The 10643-nt window shown below is 31.5% G+C and overlaps 1 pseudogene; it reads left to right on the top strand.

The window, feature by feature from the left end:
* The first annotated feature begins 5175 nt into the window (after positions 1-5175).
* LOC145261383 (U2 spliceosomal RNA) lies at positions 5176-5308 on the top strand (annotated as a pseudogene).
* Positions 5309-10643: the final 5335 nt, after the last annotated feature.

A 10643-nucleotide genomic window follows, 5' to 3' on the forward strand; every position in this document is an offset into this window, starting at 1 on the left:
TCTGGCATCATTATATATATATATGCATGTATATGTGTATGTATACTTACATATGTGTGTGTATATTTATCTATGTACATGTGTGTTTATATGCATTTATATCTATGTGTATATGTATGTATATGTGGCTGTGTGTATATATATATTTGTGTGTGTATGTAGACACATTTATATATGTTTGTATGCATATATGTGTGTATATGCATATATGTGTATGTGTATGTATGCATGTGTGTATGCATATGTATGTGTATATGTGCATGTATGTGTGTATGTGTATCAATGCATATATATGTGTGTGTATGTATATGTAGGTAAGTGTATGTAGATATATGTGCATATGTGTACGTATATGTATGTGTATGTGTAAGTATATGTGTTTATGTATTTGTATATGTGTGTATATGTGGATGTATATGTATGTATATGTGTATGCATGCATGTGGGTATGTATATGTATGTTTGTGTATTATGCATTGTGTATGTATATGGGTATATATGAGCGTATGCTTATATGTATGTATGCATGTATATATTTATATGTATGTATACCAATGACCGTCTTGTGTATGTTTGCATGTGTGTGTGTATGTATATGCATGTGTGCGTAATGTGTATTGTGTATGTATGCGTGTATATATGTGTGTGATATGTGTGCATATGTATGTGTGCGTGCGTGTATATATATATGTATGTATAACAATGGCCGTCTTTAGTGTCATGTCTGCTTGAGCATGTGAATTCGCCGGCAGGACTATATGTCGTTTTCGGGCTCATGAACTTTCAGTGTCTGAGGGAGTGGCACTCGTCTGACAAGACGTTGCAATCATCATCATGTATGCAAACATGTATGTATGTATGTATGTATGTTTCGCAAAACTTTTCGACACAGTCGACGGATTTTCACGAGATCGGTATTATTTTTAATCTGGACTCGTCGGACCCTTCGGACGACAAATATCGAAAAATTGGGTAAAAAAATTAATTATTTCACCCTACACTTGGTATTTTTCTACAAGGAGCGTCGTTTTTTTTGTTTTTGTTTTTTTGCGTCCCCATTTTTTGCAAGTCATCGTATCGGTTGGAATAACTTGAGTAATTTTCAACGATCCAAACTTCCAGTCGCGTCATGGAGTAGGGCTAAGACGTCAGGTTTTCTTTAACTTTATTGTCTGCTTTCGCGTCACGAGTTCAAGCCTTCCTGCCTACTACCACTATTTTCACGTTCTTTCTCCACCTTTGCTGTTCGGATTCGAACCTGCCTTCCTACTACCACATTTTTTTGCTCAACACACACCTCCAAACACCCTGGCCACGACGGGCTACTAGTCTAATCTATTATATGCACCGCACCTGTTTGTTTAAATGTATGTATGTATGTATGTAATTTGTTACGTCGGCCTAAAACTTTCGACAAATTTTAACGGATTTTAACAGGATTCGCTTTCTTTTGAAATTCGACATTTCGGACGACAAATATCGAAAAATTGGCCACAAACATTCATTCCTTCACTCTCAAGGTGACACTTTTCTACATGAAGAGGTCGCTTTTTCGCCGATATTTTCGAAAGTCATCCCTTCTTCTCGATTTCCTAGTCTTAATTTTAAATATGCCACTTCCGGTTTTTCGATGGGCGCAACAGTAAATATGGCAGGTGTTTATTCACGTCTTTGTTTACTTCGCGGTGCGAGTCCGAGCTTGCCTTCCAACTACAACATTTTTTTTTTTGCTCAACACACACCTTTAATAGTAATTAAGCTTAATCACACCTTTAAGAGTAATTAAGCTTAATCACACCTTTAATAGTAATTAAGCTTAATCGCCATATATATTTTATAAATTACTATGAATATATATATATTTATGTAAATATATATATGTAAATATATATATATATATATATATATTAATATATATATATAAATATATATATATATAAATATATAATATATATATATATAAATATATATATGTATATATAAATATATATATATGAATATATATATAAATATATATAAATCAATATATATATAAATATGTATATATAAATATATATATATAAATATATATACATATATATAAATATACATACATATATATAAATATAAATATACATATATATATAAATATAAATATACATACATATAAATATACATACATATATATATAAATATATATATAAATATATATATAAATATATATATATAAATATATATATATATATATATATATATATATATATATATATATACATTGAGGAAAAAAAAACTATTTAGAGGGTAAAGTAGATTACCCGGTGATAGCGTAAGCTCCGAGGGGTTGCAAAGGATGTCCTATGCGACCCCCCCCCCACTGGGTCGAGTAACAAGTATTCTAGTACGGCGAGCAGCGAGTAACTAAGTTGTGCCAACCGTTCACCAGTAAGTCATTAACAGAACTGGTACTAGTCAGAGACACAATTCTTTTATAACAGAAGAATTGTGCCTCCCCCTACTCCTCCAATTCTATAAGAGAATCGTCCTCTCAACCGCTCAGATTAGAATTCCGCCCTCGAGGCCGGCGCCACCAAGTAAGCAATCTTCTTTTCTTTTTTTTTTTTTTCTCACAACATATATATATATATATATAAATATACATACTTATATATATATATATATATATATATATATATATATATATATACATATATATGAGATTTTAAGTAAACTGTCTATTAAATAATAGATTCTAATAAATCGTCATTGTAGACCTGTAAATATTAGTAACTATAGCGTGAGTTCACACTGTTCAAAAACCGCAAAGTGGACACTGAGTAAGCATGCCATTTTATGTCCTGCTGATTTGGCGTTAATTGTGGAAACAATAAAAAAAATATAATACTTTGAGGAATTAATTTTCATATGCAGTTGTAGTTTTTCATTCGATCACTAACTGATTTGCTGCTCTTTATTGTTATTACAATATATATGCGAGTGCATCTTCAGCATCAAGTAAATATGAATGCTTTAGTCTTTTCATGAACAATGTATCTAGTTGGAACAAGGTTCTATCTCTACTTCTATTAATTAAAAAGATGTTTATGTAAATTATAGGATTGTGTTATGAAGTTAGTTCTGAGAATGCATATTCAATATAGTTTGCTGTTTTCTATTAGTATATTATATTTTCAATGTGTGGTGCTATAAAATATATTTTTTTAAATATCAGGTTATAACTTATAAGTCTATTACATTTGTTTCGACAAACATGGTGAATGTCAAATGAGAAGAGAATGGGATAAGACACCTTGAGGTGAACGTGTGAACATTAAGTACACTTGGGAAACTTAGAGAGAGAGAGAGAGAGAGAGAGAGAGAGAGAGAGAGAGAGAGAGAGAGAGAGAGAGGCAATTATATAAAAATTATATAAACAGATAAAAATGTGAGAAAGGAAAGATAGAAAGAAAGAAAAAGACGGTAAGGAAACAGTACACACTGGCGTCTTGGACCGAACAGTTAGAATTGGAAGGGGGACAGGTGTGAGGCTAAAACGCAAGTACGTACTTATTCTTACCCTTTTTTTTCTTTATTTTGTTTTGCATGTGATAAATGACGGGGCTGAACAATAAATAGCGATATATTTTGTTTTATTTCAGGGGGGAATGGTCATGAGTAAGTGAAAAAACTTACACTTAGCGACAGTGTCCGGTTACAGTACATTTAACGACAGTCCAATCGGCGACGCTAAAATATACAACAGTAAGAGTTGAGTTGGAGAGTTCAGGGCTAGGAACAGTTGGAGATAGATCGTGGCTTCGGCCAGGTTGAGAACGCTTTGGAAGGTTCAAACAGACGAACCCAGCCTGAACAAAACGTAGATGTGGACAAGCGTGTACAGGGCTGATGAAGATGCACACACCCATAGCATAATGTAAATGTAGAGCACGTTTGTTTTGTGTGATGTTGTTGTTGTCATCATCATTATCAGCATCATCATCATCATCATCATCATCATCATCATCATCATCATCATACTTGCTAATCATTGCGCTCTCCATCGACGATCGCCTGTGTGAAACGACCAGAACGAGAACGGTGAAAGATGGAGAAAAAATCCGCGGTACACAACGTTTGGGTCGGCACCTTTTTTGGTGGGGTGCCACGTTGTGCCACAGTCACATCTATCCGTAGCGATCGTTTGTCATTGTTTCAACTTTGTTATTGACTGGTGTGACAACAATGTTTGAGAGAAGATATTATACGTATCTTACGTGTTGCAATCATTCTATAATTTTTATTTATTTTCTGTCGTTTAAGTGGGATTGGGTTCTTCTTTCTCTAACAGCTATAAAAGCGGATGAATAACCTTTTCTTCCTACTTGTAAATCAATGCTTGTCAATGTGGTTTGTGGCGGAAATTTTCTATGATCACTGCGTTATATCTGGGTTATGTTAGGGCAGGCCGTGCCAAGGATCAGAACGACTATTATGATTAATTTTTAAATTATTAAGGTTAAAAAATATTCGGAAAAAAGTATATAAGCCACTCGACGATAACGATTAATAAATGCTAGGTAGACGGTAAACAACAGTGTGATGATCACTAATGGTGGAAATTGGGTGATGTCAAAGAAAGCGTGTCAATAAGAATTTATTTTCATTAGACTTGAATATGACCACATTATAGTCAGTTGAGAAGCAGCGCCACGGTATTGAATTACACAGGCGGATAGGTATGAGCAAGAAATTTTGCTGATTGAATTTTCCTTAAGTATTAGACACAGATAGTGTTGTGTAAGTGACTGAAAACGCATGAAAAACGCAAAATCATATATAACTCTCATTGCTGGCGATGACGTCAACATTATATTCCGATCGAAGAATTGAGATAATAAAATAATGAGAGAAGTATTTAACTCTAGATTGGAATTGCTTAAAGTACAAACCATGATAGAACAGAAAAAGACCGTCAAAATAGGTGAACAGTAATCCCAATCAACGGAATTTTAAAATATAAACATGAGTTAAAACAAAGATGAACAGAGAGAGGAGAGAGAATCCAGCGACAGACTTCTGCCGGCGCCTGACCGACCGTCCGACCGACCACACCCTCAAACCGCCCAACTCCCTCTCTCTTCACTGTAAAATAAAAAAAATTTAAAAAACTTTGATTCAACTGGTTCTTGTTTGATTACAATAACTTCTTGGCCTTTTGGTCAAGATCAAAGTGTAGCATCTGTTCTTCAGATGCTGCACTTCATTTTCTTGTTCTCTTTCGGTGGAGGAGAAATCCTTCACGACTGAGACATTTTTTATTTTTGTACCTTTTCTCCACGTTAAAAAACGACCCTGGTGTCTAACTCTGTCCCGTGGGGAGGCATAGTAAATAGGTACAATAACCACGGTCACCAAAGTGTATATTATGGCGAGCATCTTTGTAAAAGTGCGTTTAGGAAATATATAGACGAAAATATAACAATCGAAAGAGAGGAAAGTGTTACAGTTGTTATAGTTAAACGAGTACTTGCCGAGAAAATTTTAGAGATCATAGATTATAAGATAATATATTGACACTCAGTCGAGCAATTACCATGAGATTAAGGATAAAGCATAGATAGATGTGCAAAGTGGTGTCAGAAAGTAAGAGGAAGTTGGGAGGTGAAGAGGTATTGCCAAGTAGATTTCTAATATGGTTTTGTTTTATACATTTTATAATAAACATTTAGTTCAACCGCATGACGGTTGTTAAACATTTTCTCCATGATTTGACAAATCGATCTCTCCATAATTTTGAGCCCCTGGAGGGGCATAGACCATCTACAACTTTGTGGATGCTTTTGTAGCGAGGAGTTATTTTTTCAGGGTGAGGGTGCTGGCCCCACGTTCAACTTTCCCAGAAGATACATACAGCGTCTAATAGTCACCCATCTGGCACTGGCCAGGCTTAACGTTGCATAACTTCGGTGATCTGGCGAGAACCGGTGTGTCAACCTGATTTTTCCGTACATGATTTGTAAAAGCAATAAGTATATGCAAGAGACCTGTCATTAGAGGAAATGCTGCGGTCTATGCACGGATTAACGGTCGAAGTTATAGTAGATGTCAGTTAGCATTCATGGAATGTTTCTATTTATCTATTTACTACTAGCAGACGGGCAAGGGGCTTTGCCGGGTCGTAAAATACGCTTAAATATGATATTTTAATTCGTCCAGATTTCGTATATATAATTATAGGGTCGTGATTTCCAAAGAAAAAAAATATATATTTGGGTACCATCAGCAATAATCGAAACTAAAAAAACTGTAGCATTCAAAGCTGGCGACGTTACCACTGTACCAACGTAACACATACATGAACCCATTAAAAGGAAACTAAGATGAATACACAAAATGTGTAAGGATTTTTTTTTTTCAATTTTTAGCCGTTTTTGGCTCATAAAAACTATTTTAACCGGCTAAAGACCCATGACATTTCTAGACACTTCTAGGCCATTCATCGTCAAACCTAAATTTCGGCTGACCTGATATTGTAAACAAACGTATAGAAATTTGATGAACGACATTATCATTATTATTATTTTATGTTGCGAATTAGTTCACCAGGCAAATAAATCCTCGTAATATATAATAATCAATAAAGTATTGATTTTATAACAGTAGAATACATACGCAATCTGCAAAAATTAAAATATCATGTTTAAGCGTAGTGTACGACGGGTAACCCCGGAATGCCAGCTTGTATTTCATATATCATCATAATTATTTAGTTATGTTGTCAATAATATTCATCGTTCAAGCTATAGCAATAGATATATTTTTTTATCAATATTAGTAGCTGTATTTCTGCAATTATTAAGAGCGTTTTTAGCTCTACGATCTTAAATTGTATATAACAAATTTCTTTTCCGTTTGATGCAAAATTATGATTAACTTTTCCTATGGTTTATTTATGTTTTCAAAATGTTTTGGAATATTATTTTCTTTGAAGTGATTTACTGAATTCCATTCCCGATAAATTGGCGAAAGACAAAACGAGAGATGAAAGAGAAAAAAAAAATAAAGTGAAAGAGAAGAGACAGAAAGAGCAGACATATACTATAGATTAATTCATCTCTCCAATCTGTATCCATGCATTAAAAGATGAAGAGGCTGGCCAAATGATTAAAAGAAGTCATTATGACAAAAGTAATGTTGTCGCGCGTAACATTAGCGAGGCGCATTGCCAATATGTTTGAAATATAACGGCTATGAACGTATCAGAAACACTCATCGCTGACAGTTTATAGTACATAAAAGCGACAACTAAAACACGATATAACACAGAACTATAGAGATGTGTTCAAGAATTTAAAAATCATTACCACGTGCTGTCCCTTCCATCGTTATTGCAATCAAGAATCTCAGATGTAGCGGTTTCTTTCACGGTCCATTTTTCTAGTAGGTCATGATGAATATGACGTTAGTTGTTTTCTGTTTATCTATTTTGTTAATAATGACATTTATTATAACTATTTCGGGTATATATATATATATATATATATATATATATATATATATATATATATATATATATACTTGTACTTTTTTGTAGAAAAGAAATCCCATACAGTGCTCTATTATTAGGGAAAAAATCTTTCTCGAAATAAGAGCAATATATTTTTTGCATAATATATACAGGAATTTACATTTATATCGGTAGTCGGTACCGACGGTTTCAAGCCCGGTAGTTGAGGACTGCTCTTAATGTCCGTCTCAGGCTCACTTCAGCCGAATCTTAGATGAGAGTCGGCTGAAGAGAGCCTGAGACGGACATTAAGAGCAGTCCTCAACTACCGGGCTTGAAACCGTCGGTACCGACTACCGATATAAATGTACATTCCTGTATATATTATACAATATATATATATATATATATATATATATATATATATATATATATATATATATATATATATATATAGCTAAAGGGCTATGTGTGTGTCTGGTCACGAATAGGTCCCTATATGATTGACTATTATGGAAAACTGATCACCTATAATGATAGATGTATCGAGACACAGAAATGTGTATGTCTGATCTAGCATAATGATGAGTCATTAAAATTGTGGGGTCTGCGTACGCACCTGGTCCACAACGTATGGAAATAAAAAAAATAAAAATTAAAAACAAAAACGTTTAAAAGTGTTTTTGATATAGATGTACATAATAATACTTTTATAAGTATGTTTTCATTTAAATAGGGACGGTATAATAAAATTGTGGGGGTCTGCGCTCTCGCCTGGCCTCCATAGAATGGAAATAGGCACAAACTTTAATAAAGACGTTTCATGTTTATCTGCGTAAGTATACTTAGATAATTATCGTCCAGTTTGAAGAAATATGGTACAATGACATTATGGAGTATAAAAAACAAATGACCACAAATTTAAAACAATTTATTAGCAAATTCATTTTTCACCTTTTAAAGCAAAAATGAATTAATTTACAAAAAAATAACATTTCTTTCAACGAAAGCACTGTTTTTTTGTAGAAATGTTTGGAGAGGATATTGTTTATATACTTTTAACTGATAAAAACAACTATAAAGGGAGGTAATCCGTTGCTCATTAATTAATGTTAAAGATAATCATGGTTTTTGTGACGTAAGTACACGTAAAGTAATATTTAAAAGATATAAACATATGAAATAGATTTAGTGGTTTTGTTACAGTATTTAAGTAAAATTAATAATATACGAGGTTTTAATTGACTACACACATATTTATTGTAAAATTATTTGTTTATTTTCCATGCAGAATAGCAAATGGACATTGACCCTGCAAGTATATATATATATATATATATATATATATATATATATATATATATATATATATATATATATATATATATATATATATATATATATATTACAGTTTTTAAAAGAATAAGTGGAGTCATTAGAATTTGGGGAAAGATCGATGATGGGAGAAATAATAGACACTAAAAATAGTCAACAGACTATTCGACTAAAAAAAAAAAAAATGGAGACTGGTACCTCGAGATTCTTTTTTTTTTATTTTAGTCGAATAGTCTTTTGACGATTTTTAGTGTCTATTTTTTCTCCTTGCATTGATCTCCCCCCAAATTTGAATGAATACACTTATCCTTTTAAAATCTGTAATAAAATGTTGTACAACAAAAAAACTTTATATATATATATATATATATATATATTATATATTATATATATATAAATTATATAAATATATATATATATAAATTATATAAATATATATATATAAATATATATATATAAATATATATATATACATATACATATACATATATACATATATATATATATATATATATATATATATATATATATATATATATACGTATTAGTTACTATTTCCACTATATATATATATATATATATATATATATATATATATATATATATATATATATATATATATATTTCTGCTACTTTTCTGGATTTAGATATAAAAATTGAGGATGGGATTTTTCTTCATAAAATATTTGATAAAAGAAACGCTTTCCCCTTTTAAATAGTACGTATGCCCCATAAAGATAGCACCTGCCCAGTTTTTATGTTTTATGGAACCATTATGTCAGAGTTTTTGAGAATAGCTCGCGTTACTCTAAAATTAATAGATTTTATACCACCAGTTTCTAGCTTAGTAATAAGGATGATAAAACAAGCTGGGGATAAAAATATTATATTTAAACAGTTAAATAAAGCATTTGTTCGGTATCCTGATGCTGTTGAATCGTTTAAGATAAACCAGACTATATTAATTAAGGAAATCCATAACTGTATTAGCAATGTATAAAATGTATTTATAATTACATATAATAAATTTATATTTATTAAATAAAAATGTATATATGTAAAAGTATGTGTAACCTTTATATATCTAATTTTAAATAAATAAGAATGTAAATATACTAAATACTAATCATAGTGGGGGTGATAAGTAGTTAAATGGATTAATCCTAATCTTATAAATACAAGACTGATAAATTAAAAAATGCATCCATTTTAAATGCGGAAACTGATGAATCGCACAAGTAAGAAATTCATGTTTATAGTATGAAAAGGTTAGTAATTGCAATTAAGAATAGGAAATTGGATCAACTATTTGTAGCATGTCTTCTTCCTAAGATTAAGGGTGGTGGTGTTTTATCAACACTGCTGGGGCGCCATGATGTAATATACTGATTTGTTTTTAAATCCCCGAAACAGTGTTTCATGGTAAACAACTGATAATCCCTTTAAAAATAAATTATTAGTACTATAGTAAATTCGAGAGCGAGTTGACGCAGTGATTGCAGGTGATTAAATGATTTAATGACTGGATGGTTTTCTAACGAATGATAAAAAAATATTTTTGTATAGTTTTAAAGGTAAAAAACTTCAAAGACTATATATATATATATATATATATATATATATAGAGAGAGAGAGAGAGAGAGAGAGGGAGAGAGAGAGAGATAGACAGATATAAATTACTTACGAAGGTGCATTTTTTTTACTATTATGGAAAACTGATCACATAAAATGATAAAATAATTTTCTTTTCAACCAATTTGATACTCCCATATGAGGAGCGGCATATATATATATATATATATATATATGTATATGTATGTATATA

Source organism: Euprymna scolopes, chromosome 37 (assembly GCF_053919585.1).
Source record: "Euprymna scolopes isolate OS-2025 chromosome 37, ASM5391958v1, whole genome shotgun sequence".
Classification (NCBI taxonomy): Eukaryota; Metazoa; Mollusca; class Cephalopoda; order Sepiida; family Sepiolidae; genus Euprymna; species Euprymna scolopes.